Source organism: Pelophylax lessonae, assembly GCF_965119305.1.
Source record: "Pelophylax lessonae genome assembly, chromosome: 4".
NCBI lineage: Eukaryota > Metazoa > Chordata > Amphibia > Anura > Ranidae > Pelophylax > Pelophylax lessonae.
This window is the reverse complement of record NC_138771.1, coordinates 488,738,752-488,759,666: the sequence shown is the minus strand read 5'-3', so window position 1 is coordinate 488,759,666 and position 20,915 is coordinate 488,738,752.

The following is a 20,915-nucleotide window of genomic DNA, read 5'->3' as shown; positions in this document are numbered from 1 at the left end:
AGAAAATTGTGTGAAAGTTGTGTGAGTCTTTTGTGAAAACATTTAGTGGACATTTAGTGTGGGGGTGACACAGGAACATGCAACAGCAGAAGGGTTGGCCTCCCAGTTGTGGCATGCAGAGCAGTCTTCATATATGCTTTTCCATCAATTGTTTGGCTGGAATCCTGCTTTAAGAGACCCCTACACAGGTGATAATTATCACTCTGTATGAGCAGTATTTTGTTTTCACTGCAGGTGGCAACTGCAACAGTAGTGCAGAGTAGGGGTGATCGAACGGTTCGGGTCAACCATCAGGTCGACTATCGGTTCGACCCGAACATTGGCTGTTCGAAATTCGGCCGAATTCCGAACTTTTTGCGGTAAAAGTTCGGAATTCAGCCACCAGAACCGCCCAAAATGCAATGGGACAGGAACTGGGCTTTAAAAGCCAGTGATTGGCCCAGAAACATCAGTAAAAGCAGATTGGAGTGACTAGGGGGTCCAGAGGCCAATCAGGAGTGAATACGCCCCCCCAAACGCCCCCCAGTATATAACATAGCCCCGCCAAATCTCTAGCACAGTATTACAGAGGCTGTGGAATAGAGTGGAAGCATTTCTGCTGCTCCAGTGTCATTTTGCAATTATTAGTGTGAGGAAAGGGATATGCAGTGTAGTTAGGGTACTATATACCACTATAGTTAGATTCAAAAATCTAGTTTCTGTAGGGAAAGTGTTAAGTGTCAGGGTGACCGTAGTGTAGGGTGAACTGACTCTGCTATGCCAGGGTGACAGAACTCTTCCATGTCAGGGTGACCGCCAGAAAAAAAAAGATAATTTTTCTTAGAATCTCAGTAGCGCATGGATGGGGCTCCGCTCCTTTCACACCTGGGCGTTTTGGTTGCAGGCGTTTATTGTGCATTTTTTGGGCGTCTTTGGAGGCAGGCATGAAATCTGAACTTCAGTATAGGGGTATATATACACATATACACATACACACATATAGGTGTGAAAGGAGCGGAACCCCATCCCTGCGCTAATGAAGTAATTTCAGTAGCGCAGGGATGGGGTTCCGCTCCTTTCACACCTATATGTGTGTATATGTGTATATATATGTGTGTGTGTATACATACCCCTATACAGAAGTTCAGATGTTATGCCTGCCTCCAAAGACGCCCAAAAAATGCCCAATAAACGCCTGCAAAAACACCCAGGTGTGAAAGGAGCGGAACCCCATCCCTGCACTACTAAAAATTTTAAGAAAAATTATCTTTTTTTTCTGGTTCTAGACATGCTACAGAGCTGAAACTTCACAGGTACACTTTTTAGACCCACCAGACACTAAATCCAAAGAAATCTCTCTTTTTTTTAAAAAAAAAAAAACTACAATTTTTAAGAACTTTTTTTGTGTGATTAATAGTCCCTGGGGCATGACCCAGAACCCTAGGCACTTTTTAGGGGCATTTATTGTGTTTTAGGGCTTCAAAATGGTGTTTTTTTATTCCAGAAGTTCGGGTCCCATTGATTTCAATGGGGTTCTTGAATCCGAACCGAACTTTCGGGAAGTTCGGGTGTTCTGTCGAACCAAACTTTTCAAAAGTTCGATCATCGCTAGTGCAGAGGGAGTAGAAGTCATGAAGAACAGCCAATTCCTCCCACTGCTACCAAAAACCAAGGATTCCCCCATGTTGAAAAGCTTGAGAAAGGCTATAGTATACCACTTTGTTCCTTCCCCAGCAGCTACATAAAGGTTTATGTAGCAAGGTTAGAGGCAGAGGAGCTGGGTCAGCACTGATAGTAATTAGACAGTCCCAGAAGTGGAGAGGTCTATGACATTCAAGGAGGGAGAGGGCTGTGCCAGTTGTGACAGACCCCGCCAGGACAGGGGCTTTTGAAGGGGACTGCAGGGTGTCCTCTTGCCTACTGACTATGGGCCCTGGCTTTTAAGAGGAACGAACACTACTCTTTGGGAGGTGTTTGCCTGGGGGACCCTTGGCATAGTCGTGTTTGGATTCAAGTCCATATCTCCCCAAAACACAATGAGTCTGGGAATTGGAGGTTTTCATATACATACAGTATTTGAATCCTCTATGCCTCAAACCAGCAATGACTGTAGGTGTTAATCTAATCCGCTCAAACCACTGGGGTTGCCTGCCATAATGTGTTTATTGTAAATAGGTCTCTCCCATAGTGTGCCTCCCATTGTTAATTGTATCCCCTATTGTTTCTGTCTGTCTTCTCATATATGTGTTTATAGTTGTAATAATGTGTATGGTACAGTACTTTGTATGGTCTCTAGGCTGGTTTAAGAGCCTATTTAATGAATGCATGTTAATTATATCACTGTCAGTTATTAGTTGCTAGATGTGGATTAGCATATAGTATATGTTGGTTGTTCCTTGGTTATGTTAATTATAGTCCCGTATACAGTTTCCTTTGCATACGATAATATGATCAAGCTTTTATCTGATTTTGTGTGGTATATAAATTCTCTGTGATTTTCCAATAAAGAGCTTTTACGTTTTCCATCACCCTACACTGTGTCCCAACTAGTGACTGGGGGGGAATGGGGTATCTTGTATCATTCTGTTACCGGGTAAGGGAAGCTTATATGATGAACATACTCCTCTTGAGGACCGGGGTCCATCTCCCTGGAGTAGACAAATTTTCTAGCAAGTTCAAAGGCACATTGCAAGTAAATACAAAATCATTTACGGAAAGGACAATACAAGTAGGAATTAAAAATATATGATATTTCAGTGCTTTTACCTGCAATTTAGTGACAGAATCGATAGATAGATAGATAGATAGATAGATAGATAGATAGATAGATAGATAGATAGATAGATAGATAGATAGATAGATAGATAGATAGATAGATAGATAGATAGATAGATAGATAGATAGATAGATAGATAGATAGATAGATAGATAGATAGATAGATAGATATTAAAGAAGGCGTGATCCAGGAAGTAATTTTATAGTACTGGCCCTTATAAAGTCCTAGTCAATTTGCATCTCAACAAAATACTTGTAATTCTTTGTGACAAGCACCTCGCTGGATGTTTGCAGAATGTCACATCTCTTTCTTCAGTAGTAAATGTGGAACCGATCACAGGACAGCGGCACCATGATGCCACCAGACTGAGCTGAAATCTATTTGGATGTTGCAAAATCTGAAACTTGAGCCGCGTGTAAAACACCTTTGAGCATTCCTGAAATTACAGGGAACCAACGTGAAACTCCCATTAAACTTTAACACAACTCTAAAGCAGAAACATTGCGCCATAAAATCTTATTAACATTGTTAATGTTGTTTACTTTGTAATTCTGATATACGGATGGGCCCTCCTATAAAACTTCCATATGCTTCACAATAGTGGCACAAACAATTACTGGGAGATACTGTATGTGCCCGATATTTTCTCTTGTATGTCTCCAATGGGGTTTCTAGCCAGTCCTTTCTGCCCCCAAATTTTAGAAATTGCATTACATCTGACCAGATGAAGAGTAAACCTGGCCATAACCTGTCCTGATAGCTTTTTCAGATTCTTTATCTGTGATGGCTGTGGCTATTGTATTTTGACAGCTGGTCCTGCAGGCTGTCAAAATACCTGGACAGCAGCTGCAACAGATTGGATGCAGTCGCTTTGCGATCAACAAACTTTTCTCCTGGCTCCCTCAATGTTTCAGTTTAGGGATGTTAAGCATAGGGCAACTAAGAGGGCCAGTTCCTTAGAGAATGTATCTAGTATATTGTCAGGAACAGACATTCAATCCACCACCACCAAGAGTTTGAACATTCCAACTTTTTGGGGAGCAAACACATCTCCAAGGTGGGCACATCCAGAAACAATTAATTAATCAATAGAAAAACAGATCTCTCTGCGCAGCAGGAGGATTCTCCAATCCACCTCGAACCATCCACTGACTAAACAAAAAAACATAACCATAAATGTCCAGCTATATTCCACAGTGCTGTATGGAGAAAACTGAACCATTCTGACCAGTCTCTGCACTAGAATATCCTACATTATAATGTCCCACTGTTCTGCTTGGGGACTATGCCCTTGGATCCTCCTCCTTTGTGGTCAGTAGTGATACAATGTCTATATGTGTGTGTAATGGGACTTAAGTTATATAGATTAGGGTATGTAATATGTACAAATATTGTTATTTTCCATCACAGAGGTGGCGATAATCTTCCCTGAAGAAGAATAGAACTACAAGTTCATACTCTATTCGAAACGCGTTGGATTCTCCCTCTACATGGGGACTCTAGGGGTCTCTATACTGTTTTTTGTACTAAGGGCTTTTTGCTGGCCCAATTGATTTTTAATGTATTGTGTTTCATTGTATATGGATTATCTTTTACAATTATGTATTTCTGCTATTTCAATAAATGATCATTTTTTTATTTATATCCTATATTAATTGCCCTTAAAATCCCACTTAGAGGAGAAATCTTTTTTAGGTGCATTGCATAATTATGGGATGGTGGCAAAGGTTACCAAGCCTGGTTTGAGATGTGTATGTATCTTCTCTTCTCTTCTCTTTCCCATTCTCCTGCTTCTGACATACAGACTACTTTATCCATGTATAAATCGCAACACCAGACCTAAATTTATACCGCCCTCTTCCGTGCTCTGCCATGGCCTTTTCTAAAGACAGGCGCACCCTAATCTTCCCCTAGAACAGTGCCATACCGCCCAATTTTGTTGTATGCATACTCTACACGGTTATAGCTGGAATTGGCTCCCCCAATGCCACCCTAAGCTTATCCACTTGGCTTACAGGCCCTGCAGTTGAAGCAATATCAAGCCCACCCATATGGAAGAAAAATATATTTCCAATATATTTAGGGAACAATTTTTAGAAATATATTGAATATGGCCAAAATTGTAGCATTTCAAATATATTTCCAATATATTTGGTGGAAAAAATTGAATTTTTTTAAAAATATATTTTTCTTCCATGTGGGCACTCAATCAATTAGTGGCCCGGGTGACCCAACTGGCCATTTTTTCTCTTCTGCAGAGTTCTACTTTGTACACTTGATTGTAATATGACTGGTTGTTCCTCCCACTAAGGCAAGACTTCCTTCATTTTTTGAATATATATATATATATGTACATTAAGTTCTACCTCGCCTGTTGAGGTATCATGTTTTTTGTACATTCCATGGCCATTGTTCTTGTTCTATTAATGCTTGCCTTACGTTTTCCTTAAAAAAAACTTTTGTGGAAAATATAATGTCCCACTGCAGTCACACTCTTGTTTTTTTATACATTTCTGGAGCTCTGTCATAATATGCAGTGTCCCCAGGAGCTTACACTTTAATGTCCTCTTGACAGTAACAGACTTATTAATACTGTTCTTTATTTCCAAAGAATTGGTTTGTACTGTATGATTGTTCTTCATGTGCATTGTGATATTTTGGTTATGCAGCCACAAAGAACAGACCGGTCTATAAAGGATGACCCCCATCTCATACTCATCTGCTAACATTAGGCACTCAGACAATTTATTACTTTCATCGTGGCGTTTGAGAGAGACAAGAAAGACAATGGCAGCATTGAGTGTGGGACACTCCAGACAATAGGATTCTGTGGCCTCCTCATGGAACGGTCCGCATTTCGTAGTTTGTTGCTGTGGTAATAAAGAGATGGACATAACGCCTGACTGTTATAACGGAGTGCAGAAGACAGCACGGAATGTCTGTACCTAATCTGGGCTCGTCCACACAAAGGCCCTATGGAGGAAACGTTTCCGAAGAGGCCATGGATCTGCCAAGTGCAGAGCGGACAGCTGTCCCTGGGTTTTGTTTTGAGAGGAATTTCATTGTCTTTGTGCTGGCCATGACTTCACTAATTATGGTACACAAGTCATGCTGTGTCACATGACTATAGATGGGGTCAACGCCCTGCAACTTTTCTAATATAGCAAATCATAACCATATAATCATGCATTCAGGATAACTTCTGATTCAAAAAGGTTTTAGCTTATTTTTGCTGGTGTTTTTGTCAGTAGAAGAACTGGGTCCAGTTCTAGCCAAATATCCATTTTTTTTTTTTTTGATTGAGTACAGAAAAGCAGAAACTTTTGACAATTTTTTTTTCTAGTGTCGCCTGTAACAAAAAAAAATGAGATTTCCTCTCATTTCTATCGCTGTGACCCCAGAAATGAGGTGAATGGGGACAAGAAGGCACAGAGCTTGAAAAACAATTGACACTAAGGGGTTGATTTACTAAAGGCAAATAGACTTGTGCACTTTGCAAAGTGCAGTTGCACTCTGCAAGTGCAGTTGCTCCAGAACTTAGTAAATGAGGTAACGCTTGACTTTGCAAAGAATACCCAATCACGTGTAAGATACATTTAAATAACAGCATTTTTACTTGCACATTATTGGATGATGGAAGTCAGCAGAGATTCTGCTCATTTACTAAGATTTGGAGCAGCTGCACTTGCAGAGTGCAACTGCACGTTGCAAAGTGCACAGTTTATTTGCCTTTAGTAAATCAACTACATGTAGTACCCTACAGATAGGTGCTAGGTAAATGTATAGTGGGCCTTGTCTGCCTAACAGCAGGGCTGTGATCTGTTTTATAGGGCGTCAGGGCTTCCAGATGTACCTGCTGAGGGGAGAAGTATCCCCACTGGCTCCTATGAGAGGCTTCTCATAGGGCAGTGTGGGAAGCCCAATCAGGGGACACATCCCAGCTTGTAACTACCCCAAAAGGCAGATTAGGCTGCAAAGGATTCTGGGAGTGGGTATATGTTTGGGGGGAAGTGCGTGGCACGGTGTCTTCGGAGGGAGCAGAGTCCCAGGAGAGAGAGTGCGGCTGTCTCTCCTCCTGTCTGAGGAAGGCGGATGTCTCAGGGTGTCGCCTGAGTGTCCAGAGAGTGCTGAGTGAGCTGAGGGGATCCGGTGTGCCAAGAGCCTGCGGAGCATGAGAGGGGTCCAGTCCCAGGAAAGCCTACACAGGTCGTGAGTACTGCGGATTGCCCCTGGGGGTCTGCCTGAAGCTAGATGGGACCACTCCGGAAGAGGTTTTGGGATCCAGTGTCAGCTAGCTGTAAAGGGGGTACCTAGGTTGAGGACCCTGAAGCTACAGAGGGGGTACATAGTCAGTGAACCCTGAAGAGTTTGAGGTTAAAGGGGGCACCTTAAGTTTGGGCCCTGAATTGTACAGAGTGTGCCAGTTACAGTGACAGCTATACAGAGTTCTACTATAATACTACCTCAAGCTGTGCCAGGCGGGGAAAAGTATTCAGTGACTTTCACAGTGCAACAGTGTCAGGAGTTCTACAGTTCTCAGTCTTGGATCTTCTGGACTATAAGTTGAGGATTCAGCACTTCTTCTGTTTTACAGAATATTCTCAGTGTCAGTGAGCGTTTGCTGGCGCTGGCTGGCATCAAGGAAGCGCCAACGGGCATTTCAGAAGTAAAAGTCACAATTGTAATTAGTTTAAGCCTCAAGGAGTATACCACTCATTCCCTTCTCCCATCCCCTTATTCCAATAAAAACCGCAAACAAAGATGCCGGAGTTGTCGCTGCTTCAGTTATCACACCCAGGGTCACAGCTCACATGTGCTGGAGAGATTACCGGTACTAATGGCAGACCCACATCAGGCCATAGGCCTGGAAACCTTGCTACATACACAATATTTCCCTTTAAACAAAAGAGGGTTTTTGTTACTGTTTCTGTGCCCCTGTTGGGGATATGTCAGGAAAGTTGTGCCAGAATGCAAGATGGTATGTCCACACAAGAACCTTTGGGCAGGTGTAGGTTTGTTCACAAATGCTCACACTGTGTCTTTGAGTGTTCGTTGTTGGCACTAGTGTTAATTGGGTAATTTATGCGAAACATAACTTGTCTTTAGGAGTACTTGTGATTTGTGATCTGCATTTCCTGATTGTTTACCTATTACTGATCTGGCTTCATCGTAATACCCTTCTTATCTGCCGGTTACTGACCATGAACTGTATCTTGACTTTGTGTCCGTTTACTCCTTTTGTACCTGATCTGTCCACCTGTTTCTGACTCGGCTGGAACTTCAACTTTGCATCAGTCTTCTGTAACTGTGCTACAGTTGCTTGCCTATTGTTAGCTCAGATCTGTGTGCATCTTCCCACTGTTCCAGTGACCAGTCATCTGCCAGCCTATGGTTCATCTTCCTGCTGCTCCAGTGACTACCCTTTAGGATGAAGTGTTGGAATACAGAATTGTATTTTGTGCAACAACTACTGTACACCGGTGTTTAGTAGAGCTCTATTCTTCAACCAGTAGATGGCAGTGTTTATAAGTTTGTAGCTGCATCTATGGTATGCTCTATGTCTTTTCTCTTCAATAAAGCTTCCTGTTTCCTGTCTGCCGTTAAGCAGCACAGCCCATGTGAACTGTGTACTGTCTGTTCTGTAGGGCTATATACAGGAATTTCTAACAGGTTATGGGCCCAGGCATGCCCCCAGACAAAAGCTGAGAACCCAGTCATAGCCCAGTCATAACCAGCTACAGCAAATAGGTGCATTATACAGCAACAGAAGTAAGACTGCAACATAATGAAAGAAAATGGCCAGTAACACAGCTGCAACAAAGCTTTCATATGAAAATGTGGCAAACCAGAACTACCAGTCTTGGAAATTCAAGCTGAAAATGCTGCTAATAAGAGAAGGAACGTGGAAATGTATAAATAAAGGTCGGACAGGAACACCCTTCAGATGAGTGGATAGAGAAAGACCAAACAGCTCAGAGCACAATCTCTTAGCATACAAGATGATCAAATCATACATATATGTAAGTGTGAAACTGCTAAAGAAATGTGAAAGGAGCATGAAAGAGCTAATCTCAGCAATAAACTGTATTTTATTAGAAAGCTGTACCAAACCAAGCTGATGAAAGGCCAGGATATGCAGGATTATATAAGGTATACATTGAAACGGTTAAATGCCTGAGAGGTATATGAGAAGAAATAAAAGATTTTCATGTCGCAGCACTATTACTATAGTGATTTACCAGTATGAAACACTTGTCACAGCACTTGATGCATGTCCAGATGATGAACTGACATTGGCATATGTCAAGGGCAAGCTTGTGGATGAATATAAGCATAAAACAGAAAGCATTATTAGTGACAGTGCTTCTGTCGCAGAGTCTGGTAATTTAATAGCAGATTGCATAATCTGGAAAGCAAAAACAAACTAAACTACAAAAGGCCAAAAGTTGTAAAGGAAGAAACTGAATTTGCTTCAGATAAAGAAAATGTTTTTAACCACTTGTCGACCGCCGCACGACTACATACGGCAGTGGTCAGCCCCTCCTGGGCAAAGTGACGTATATATACGTCACTCGCCCGCGAGCCAATAGGGGGCAAGCGCGCGCCGCCAGAGGCGTGCTCCCGCCCCCGCTCGTTCTCAGACATTCCAGCACGAGTGACCGGCGGCTCGTATGTCCGCCGGCCACCCACGATCGTCCGCTGCAGAGGGAGAAATGCAGGCGGCTGATGTAAACAAAGCCGCCTGTCATTCTCCCTGGTGTGTAGGACTGTGAGACCTCGCGCTTGTGGTATGTGAATTAATAAATAAATACAATAAATATGGTGTGTTCAATTATGTTATAATTATGTTATATTCTCCCTGGTGTAACTGCAGAGATCATACGATCCTGCTATTTAGGTTCGTATGTCTCTGTGGTTACATGAAAAGCCACGCTCCTTTACAGTAAGAAGCACGCCCCTAGGGACACATTTAACCCCTGCCTCTCCAATAAAGTTAATCCCTTCCCTGCCAGTTTCATTTTTACAGTAACAGTGCATATGTATACCACTGATTACTGTAGTAATGTCACTGGTACCCCCAAAAGTGTCAAAAATGTCAGTCAAGGGTCCGATCTGTCCGCCGCAATATCGCACTCCCGCAAAAAAAATCGCAGATCGCCGCCATTACTTGTTAAATAAAAAAAAACACCAAAAATGACAGAAATCTTTCCCTTAGTTAGTAAACGCAATAACTTTTGCGCAAACCAAACAAAATACGCTTATTGAGATTTTTTTTACCAAATATATGTAGCAGAAAACAAATTGGCCAAAAATGTTAAAAAATTTTGATTTTTACATTTTTTTTCGGAATTTCATATAAAAAATGTGAAAAATATTGTTATTTTTGCAAAATTGTCGCTCTTTTTTTGTTTATAGCGCATGATCAAAAAATCGCACAGGTGATCTAATGCCACCAAAAGAAAGCTCTGTTTGTGGGAAAAAAAGGACATCAATTTCATTTGGGTACAGTGTCGCACAACCGCACAATTGTCCGTTAAAGTCACGCAGTACCGAATCGCAAAATAGGCCACGGTCAGGAAGGGGGTAAAATCTTCTGGGGCTTAAGTGGTTAATCCAAAAGTTGCACCTCTTCTTTGCAGGCATGGTGTGGTGATTCAGAAGCTACGAGGCACATGACAAATTAAAGAAATGTCTTTATTCACCTTGATCAGTGTAAAACAGAAAAAAACACCACAACTAATGGGCATATAATAAAATCAGAAGGAATTGGAGATGGTTTTCCTTATCATCCTAATTCCCAGAGTGTCACCAAAAAGATACCTGTGAAAATGTCATCTATGTCGCTGCACTTGAAACAAATCTTTTGTCAGTGAAGAAGCTCACATAACAAGGCAAGGAAGTGACCTTCCAAGATGACAGTTGTGCCATCACAAAAGGGGATATCTTACTTGCAATGGCTAAAATTACAGATAAACTGTATCAGCTGAACTGCAAGGAGGTGGTAATACGGCCAAAGAGGAAAAACATTCAAACTGCCACAGATGACTTGGGCACAGAAGTCCTGATAAAATAAATAATGAACTGAGGACTATGCAAGTGGAATAAAAATGATTCCATGTGATCAAACAATGAAATGCATTAGCTGCATAAAATGAAAAATGACAAGAAAAGCCTTTCCAAAGCAGAGTAACAGCAGGGATAAGAAACCTCTGAACTGAACATTCAGATCTTTGTGGTCCATTGGAAAAATTGACTCCAGGAAATAAGAGGTATTTTCTCACTTTTATAGAAGATTACTCCAGGTATACTACACTATGGGGTTCATTTACTAAAGGCAAATCCACTGTGCACTACAAGTGCACCGCAAGTGCACTTGGAAGTGCAATCACTGTATTTTTGCTTGCACATAACTGGATGATAGAAATCAGCAGAGCTTCCCCTCATCTCAGATATTCCTCTCAGATCTACAGTGACCGCACTTCCAAGTGCACTGCCTATATGTACAAAGTGAGGACAGTAAACGTTCTTCTGCAGAACTGAAGCAAAAGTCCTTGCAAAAGTAGATGGGGTACTTGGCTTTGAAGTAGTAGTAGCTAAAGGCACCAAAGCCTCTTCTTTGGAGCAGAGTCCCTTCACAGAGAATTAGATAGACTGAGCTCTTAAGGACACCAGTCGATGTCCCCTTTACACACACACACACACCTGACTCTCTAGAACCAGAGGGGGATGGCAGAAGCAGCCCAGAAGTCTCTGAGATCTCTCTCACTGTCTGTACTCACAAATGTCCTTTTAAAATCAGTTGCCTCCTTCCAACATCAATGCAACACTTTTTTACTGTGATGCCAGACTGAATCTTTAGATGATAGCCCCTCTGTCAGCTCTCTGTAGCTTCAGCAAATCAGGCCCTTCAGCTAGCCCACCTGAGGCCTCACAAACAACAAGCACATGGTAGGCTTGCTGTGTCCCTCTCCTGAAGGAAAAGACCTGGAAGCTCTGTGTCTCAGAGTATTTATACAGATTCCTTATACAGCACCCTTTAGAGCCACCCACCTTGGGATTGGCCATTGCTGTATAATTATTCATGCTACTTATTTACCTAAGCAGAGCGAGCAGTCAAACCTACAGCAACTAAAACACTGAAAATACCAAAATAATCAACACAGCTCCACTGATTACAATGAGCAGCACTAAATTTACCTAACAACAAACAGCAGCTCCGCTGGAGTGGATACAGTGTGTAAGGATAGGGTGATGGTGTGGTTGGTCGTCATGTCCTCCATGTTTCACTACTCGATGGGCGCCAAGCAAGGGTCACATGTGAGGCCTACCCTGGGGTGGGTTCTTCTGGCCTATGTTAGGCACTTTTAATAGGGTCACTTCCTCACACATGTGGTACTTCTACTGGAACAGCCGACTGATCTTTAATCAGCTCTCGATGGTACTGTACATCACCAGGTTCTTTGTGCAATTAGGAGGGACATGTTGAGCCCTTGCCCTCTCCACCTGTCCAGTGTATCACCGCTACCTCACTCCCAGTAACAGTATGGGTTCCTGCCGTGCACTCAGCATAGACTCCATGCATGCACTTCACTTATCTCTGCCTATTCTGTACCTGTGTACTGGAAAAGAGCCTCGGTTGTACAGATCTGCTCCCGTTGCTATGGGAGACGGATTGCTGCTGAAGGAGTGCCAACAACATCTCCCTCGCTACAAGAGACTATCTCTTCTGCCAGATGTAAGCACTTAACGACAGGCTGCTAGAGAGACCTTCAATACCTTTGATAACCACTTGTATCTTCACACTGTATTAACTCTTGTACCTTTATCTTCATAACCCAATGTGTTTAGTGACCCCAGCTGTAATTCTATGTGCCGGTTACTTGCATTACACCCCTTGAGAAACGTTATACCAGGCAGAGGCAAAGTTTCAAACATTTTACATAAATAAATTCTCATTGTGGCAAAGACATACGATAGTAAAAAATAAAGTGCAAACATTTAACTAACATTCCTAAACCCTAATTCAGGCTTGTGATGGCCCCAGCATACCTGCATAGGAAAGAGTCTATTTTTAACAAAGTCCATTGTTGGTGTGTTCAGGAGGGAATACAAGTCCAAGTAATCTTCTTGAGCAGCAGGAACTCCAGCTTAGGCACATCACTAGATTTCCAGACTCCAGCAGAACAGATACAAGAACCCCCTATGCCCCCCATCCGTCTCTCCAGGATCTGGGTTTCTGTCCCCTTTTGTTAGCATACAGGCCTGGAAGGTCGAACCCAGAAAAAACCCACCAAAAAGACCAGGGAAACACAATTATCTCTAAACTTCCCGTCTATCTCTTAACTAATTTACCTGCCTACAAGTGAGCCAGAACAAAACTTTCCTAATCCCAGCACCTATCAAGGAAGGTGCTATAAAAGCATTAGAGGACCAGTAGAGCGGCTCCCAGGAATAAAGGGGCATGGCCACATTCAACTAAATTCAACAGGAACAGTGGGGATTTGCATGTAACTTCAATTGACAATTATGTTTGAAACTAATTATTGTCTCAATGTCAGCTGACTTAAAACAGCTTAAAAAGAGTAATTTTAGCTCCCGCTGTTCTTAGTCCACCACCAAATCAGGTATGCATGTATGCTAGACAGCTCTAATGGGGCAGCACAGTGGCTTAGTGTATAGTACTAGGGTCTTTGGTTCAAATGCCAGCCAGGACATTATCCACATGGAGTTTGCATGTTCTCTCTGTGCTTATGCGGACGTTACTCCATATGCCAAAGACATGCTGGTAGATAGTTTTACTGCTGTCTAAGGCTGACCATAGATGCAGCAAAATTTCTTTCCTGCAACCAAAGAACCAAAGAAATGTGCTTGATTCCCCCATCAACACAGACAATGTTGACAGGGGAATCTCTCCCTCTAAACCATTGTTCTCCCCTGGTTGTGGGGATGGGGGAAGCCACCCCCTGCCGGGACAAAATAGTGTGTTATTGCTAGCGGCTATAACAGCAGCTTGCAATATCCGCATGTAAAATCCAGCAGGCTGGTTGTACCCAAGTTGATCGATCGATCAACTTGGGTACATTCAGCCTGCCCATACATGGTTCAAATTCGAGTCATCTATGACTGGCTTAAGTTGGCCATAGTATGAGAGATAGGGACCTTAGATTGTAAGCTCCATGAAGGCAGGGACTAAAGTAAATGTACAGTATATGTGAAGCAATGCCTAAATTATCAATGCTATATAAATATATGTAATAAACAATAAAACAGGGTCAACTGTCTGCCCTGTCAACATTTGGCTATTAACAAATTGCAGCCTGTGATGACACGTATGTATCTGTGCATTGTGTGAAATACCAAGCACAGACATGTCTTGTGTTTTCTTCAAAGAGCTCAGATGAAGAGAGGTCACCCTCGAAACACGTCAGCTTCATTTGGAGATTTAAGCCCCGTACACACGCACAGATCGTCGTCATACAAATGTTCGTCTTTTATCCCCGGGATGTCGGTGTCTGTTGAAAAGTGCAAAGACAGCACAAGGACAGCACAAGAATTTTGTCCGCAGACTTCAGCTGACTGCAGAAGTGATGTCATGTAATGGTTAACTTTCCCTGTGTTTTTTATTTTCTGAGCATGCCCAGTCTTGCAAATCTGCGGTCTGTCGGCTGATTTCTGTACTGACAGGCGAACAATCGTCCGTTCTGGTGTCCGCAGACAAAAATTTTCATGTTTGCAAGAAAGACTCTTGTCCGCGGATTGTGTGCAGACATCTGTCGGAGGCACCATACTAACACGCATACAATCGGCAGATCTTTCGTCCGCCGACGTTTGTATGACGACGATCTGTGCGTGTGTACGGGGCTTTACTTCCCACAATTGTTTCAGACCAGTGGACTATTGGTGGACTTGTGCATATACATACAGTGGGTACGGAAAGTATTCAGACCCCCTTAAATTTTTCACTCTTTGTTATATTGCAGCCATTTGCTAAAATCATTTAAGTTCATTCTTCTTCCTCATGAATGTACACATAGCACCCCATACTGACAGAAAAACATAGAATTGTTGACATTGTTGCAGATTTATTAAAAAAGAAAAACTGAAATATCACATGGTCCTAAGTATTCAGACCCTTTGCTCAGTATTTAGTAGAAGCCCCCTTTTGATCTAATACAGCCAGGAGTCTTTTTGGGAAAGATGCAACAAGTCTTTCACACCTGGATTTGGGGATGCCATTCTGCCATTCCTCCTTGCAGATCCTCTCCAGTTCTGTCAGGTTGGATGGTAAACGTTGGTGGACAGCCATTTTTAGGTCTCTCCAGAGATGCTCAATTGGGTTTAAGTCAGGGCTCTGGCTGGGCCATTCAAGAACAGTCACGGAGTTGTTGTGAAGCCACTCCTTCGTTATTTTAGCTGTGTGCTTAGGGTCATTGTCTTGTTGGAAGGTAAACCTTCGGCCCAGTCTGAGGTCCAGAGCACTCTGGAGAAGGTTTTTGTCCAGGATATCCCTGTACTTGGCCGCATTCATCTTTCCCTCGATTGCAACCAGTCGTCCTGTCCCTGCAGCTGAAAAACACCCCCACAGCATGATGCTGCCACCACCATGCTTCACTGTTGGGACTGTATTGGACAGGTGATGAGCAGTGCCTGGTTTTCTCCACACATACCGCTTAGAATTAAGGCCAAAAAGTCCTATTTTGGTCTCATCAGACCAGAGAATCTTATTTCTCACCATCTTGGAGTCCTTCAGGTGTTTTTTAGCAAACTCCATGCGGGCTTTCATGTGTCTTACACTGAGGAGAGGCTTCCGTCGGGCCACTCTGCCATAAAGCCCCGACTGGTGGAGGGCTGCAGTGATGGTTGACTTTCTACAACTTTCTCCCATCTCCTGACTGCATCTCTGGAGCTCAGCCACAGTGATCTTTGGGTTCTTCTTTACCTCTCTCACCAAGGCTCTTCTCCCCCGATAGCTCAGTTTGGCCAGACGGCCAGCTCTAGGAAGGGTTCTGGTCGTCCCAAACGTCTTCCATTTGAGGATTATGGAGGCCACTGTGCTCCTAGGAACCTTAAGTGCAGCAGAAATCTTTTTGTAACCTTGGCCAGATCTGTGCCTTGCCACAATTCTGTCTCTGAGCTCTTCAGGCAGTTCCTTTGACCTCATGATTCTCATTTGCTCTGACATGCATTGTGATCTGGAAGGTCTTATATAGACAGGTGTGTGGCTTTCCTAATCAAGTCCAATCAGTATAATCAAACACAGCTGGACTCAAATGAAGGTGTAGAACCATCTCAAGGATGATCAGAAGAAATGGAAAGCACCTGAGTTAAATATATGAGTGTCACAGCAAAGGGTCTGAATACTTAGGACCATGTGATATTTCAGTTTTTCTTTTTTAATAAATCTGCAACAATGTCAACAATTCTGTGTTTTTCTGTGAGTATGGGGTGCTATGTGTACATTCATGAGGAAGAAGAAGAATGAACTTAAATGATTTTAGCAAATGGCTGCAATATAACAAAGAGTGAAAAATTTAAGGGGGTCTGAATACTTTCCGTACCCACTGTATATACAGTGCCTTGCGAAAGTATTCACCAACCCCCCCCCCTTGAACTTCTCAACCTTTTGCCACATTTCAGGCTTCAAACATAAAGATATAAAACTGTAATTTTTTGTGAAGAATCAATAACAAGTGGGACACAATCATGAAGTGGAACGAAATTTATTGGATATTTCAAACTTTTTTAACAAATAAAAATTATTCAGCCCCCTTAAGTTAATACTTTGTAGCGCCACCTTTTGCTGCGATTACAGCTGTAAGTCGCTTGGGGTATGTCTCTATCAGTTTTGCACATCGAGAGACTGAAATTTTTGCCCATTTCTCCTTGCAAAACAGCTCGAGCTCAGTGAGGTTGGATGGAGAGCGTTTGTGAACAGCAGTTTTCAGTTCTTTCCACAGATTCTCGATTGGATTCAGTTCTGGACTTTGACTTGGCCATTCTAACACCTGGATATGTTTATTTGTGAACCATTCCATTGTAGATTTTGCTTTATGTTTTGGATCATTGTCTTGTTGGAAGACAAATCTCCGTCCCAGTCTCAGGTCTTTTGCAGACTCCATCAGATTTTCTTCCAGAATGGTCCTGTATTTGGCTCCATCCATCTTCCCATCAATTTTAACCATTTTCTCTGTCCCTGCTGAAGAAAAGCAGGCCCAAACCATGATGCTGCCACCACCATGTTTGACAGTGGGGATGGTGTGTTCAGGGTGATGAGCTGTGTTGCTTTTACGCCAAACATAACATTTTGCATTGTTGCCAAAAAGTTTGATTTTGGTTTCATCTGACCAGAGCACCTTCTTCCACATGTTTGGTGTGTCTCACAGGTGGCTTGTGGCAAACTTTAAATGACACTTTTTATGGATATCTTTAAAGTGGAGTTCCACCCATTTTTGGAACTTTAGATCTATGTAATCCCCTTTAAAATGGCTTTTACCAATGGAAACTTTTTTTTTTTTTTTTTTTGCTAGTAAATACCTTAATTTCGGCTTTATTCCTCCTCTCCTCACTTCCTGGTCCGATCGGCGATGACGTCATTCGGCGATCTGCAGTGTCTGCTGGGATGTATTCTATTCCAGAAATCTCGCAGTAGCTGTATCTGTACTGAGCCGTGCCTGCCCCGCCTCCGCCCCGCCTCCTCTCATTGAGTTGCATTTTAGAATGTATTAAGGCTGTTCTCTGCCCCGCCTCCACCCCGCCTCCTCTCATTGAGTTGCATTGTATGAATGTATTAAGGCTGTTCTCTGCCCCGGCTCCGCCCCGCCTCCTCTCATTGAGTTGTATTGCAATACAACTCAATGAGAGGAGGCGGGGCGGAGGCGGGGCAGAGAACGGCCTTAATACATTCATACAATGCAACTCAAGGAGAGGAGGCGGGGCGGAGGCGGGGCGGAGGCGGGGCAGGCACGGCTCAGTACAGATACAGCTACTGCAAAATTTCTGGAATAGAATACATCCCAGCAGACACTGCGGATCGCCGAATGACGTCATCGCCGATCTGACCAGGAAGTGAGGAGAGGAGGAATAAAGCCGAAATTAAGGTATTTACTAGCAAAAAAAAAAAAAAAAGTTTCCATTGGTAAAAGCCGTTTTAAAGGGGATTACATAGATCTATGTTTTCCAACCTATTAAAAATGGGTGGAACTCCGCTTTAAGAAATGGCTTTCTTCTTGCCACTCTTCCATAAAGGCCAGATTTGTTGTCCTATGGACAGAGTCTCCCACCTCAGCTGTAGATCTCTGCAGTTCATCAAGAGTGATCATGGGCCTCTTGGCTGCATCCCTGATCAGTCTTCTCCTTGTATGAGCTGAACGTTTAGAGGGACGGCCAGGTCTTCGTAGATTTGCAGTGGTCTGATACTCCTTCCATTCCAATGTCATCGCTTGCACAGTGCTCCTTGGGATGTTTAAAGCTTGGGAAATCTTTTTGGATCCAAATCTGGCTTTAAACTTCTCCACAACAGTATCTCCGACCTGCCTGGTGTGTTCCTTGTTCTTCATGATGCTCTCTGTGCTTTAAACGGACCTCTGAGACTATCACAGTGCAGGTGCATTTATACGGAGACTTGATTACACACAGGTGGATTCTATTTATCATCATTAGTCATTTAGGTCAACATTGGATCATTCATAGATCCTCACTGAACTTCTGGAGAGAGTTTGCTGCACTGAAAGTAAAGGGGCTGAATCATTTTGCACTCCCAATTTTCCAGTTTTTTATTTGTTAACAAAGTTTGAAATATCCTATAAATTTCGTTCCACTTCATGATTGTGTCCCACTTGTTGTTGATTCTTCACAAAAAATTACAGTTTTATATCTTTATGTTTGAAGCCTGAAATATGGCAAAAGTTTGCAAAGTTCAAGGGGGCCGAATACTTTCGCAAGGCACTGTATATATATATATATATATATATATATATATATATATATCTACAGTATCTCACAAAAGTGAGTGCAAACCCCACATTTTTGTAAATATTTTAGGTGACAACACTAAAGAAATAACACTTTGCTACAATGTAAAGTAGTGAGTGTACAGCTTGTATAACAGTGTAAATTTTCTGTCCCCTCAAAATAACTCAACACACAGCTGTCAGGATCCGGACTGGTAGCAGGAGCGGTGCAGGAAGTGGATCCGCTGTGTCGGTGAGGGAATGGCGTGGACCGTACCTGGAGGATCGGTTCTAAGTAGTTACTGGTTTTCACCAGAGCCCGCCTGCCCTGATGACGTCAGCTGTGACGAAAACGCGTCGTGCGTGGTTACGTCATTTCCGCCCCACTGGAACGCAGATCCGGTCGCTGGTTATCATAGCGTCCCGGAAGTAGCCGCCAACGAGGGACTCGTGGCCCCTACTGCTTCCTATGCTTGTTTTTACCTCGTTTAAATGTGGGTACGATTCTTGATTTTTATGCCTAATAAATATATTAAACGGTACATCACTATATGAGGTCTTCCTTTCCATATACTACCTCGGGATATCTCCCCATATGTGAGAGAGGAACATTATGGTGATCTTGTTTACTGGCAATATCTGACCGCGCTGAGAGGAGACACTCAGGTATATTTTCTATCTAAGAGCCCACCAATAGGATTCGTAGAGGAGAGGCTATTACCCTAAAGCTTATTACCCCTGTAGGGGTATATATCTCTGGTGAGTGCGGGATATACTGGAGGGGTGCATGTTTTTCTTCACCCTACACCTATCACTCGGATCACTCCCCGAATAATATTGAATCACTATTGGTTTCATGAAGCACTTTTTTGCAAGCACTTTATGGACTGATTTTGGACTTTTTTGAGTTTATATATATATATCTTAATATTTTTGGTGTTTTCACTGGATATTATCACATTGGCACTTTGTTATTGTTATTTTATTAATTGCACACTTCACTTTATGCTCACAATTTATGTGTCTATTTTTTATCTCTATTTTATATACTAATGTTTGGACAATTTTTTTATAATTTTTCATACAACATTTTTATATAGGTTTATTCACAGTGTTTTACATTTGCACATTAGTATTTTATTGCACGATATTTTAACCCCTTCCACAATAGTATGTATACAACTGTTAATAGGCAGCGCCATTTTACCTCGCTTTTCTTCTTTATTGCACGATATAGCCCATTGGACTATATTTTGGGGTAGGCTGCAGCCTAACTTATATCCATAAGCGCGGAATCTTATCTCTCTTATGTTAGCATTCGTGGTTCCCTCTAAGAACTGTGCTCCCCAGTGCCGGCAGCACTCATGTAGCACCAGACCATGACACACCCACCACCATGCTTGACTGTAGGCAAGACACACTTGTCTTTGTACTCCTCACCTGGTTGCCATCACACATGCTTGACACCATCTGAACCAAATAAGTTTATCTTGGTCTCATCAGACCACAGGACATGGTTCCAGTAATCCATGTCCTTAGTCTGCTTGTCTTCAGCAAACTGTTTGCGGGCTTTCTTGTGCATCATCTTTAGAAGAGGCTTCCTCCTGGGATAACAGCCATGCAGACCAATTTGATGCTGTGTGTGGCGTATGGTCTGAGCACTGACAAGCGGTCTGAGACCCCACCCCTTCAACTTCTGCAGCAATGCTGGCAGCACTCATACGTCTATTTCCCAAAGACAACCTCTGGATATGACGCTGAGCATGTGCACTCAACTTCTTTGGTCGACCATGGCGAGGCCTGTTCTGAGTGGAACCTGTCCTGTTAAACCGCTGTATGGCCTTGGCCACCGTGTTACAGCTTAGTTTCAGGGTCTTGGCAATCTTCTTATAGCCTAGGCCATCTTTATGTAGAGCAACAATTCTTTTTTTTTTCAGATCCTCAGAAAGTTCTTTGCCATGAGGTACCATGTTGAACTTCCAGTGACCAGTATGAGAGAGTGAGAGCGATAACACCAAATTTAACACACCTGCTCCCCATTCACACCTGAGACCTTGTAACACTAACGAGCCACATGACACAAGGGAGGGAAAATGGCTGATTGGGCCCAATTTGGACATTTTCACTTAGGGGTGTACTCACTTTTGTTGCCAGCGGTTTAGACATTAATGGCTGTGTGTTGAGTTATTTTGAGGGGACAGCAAATTTA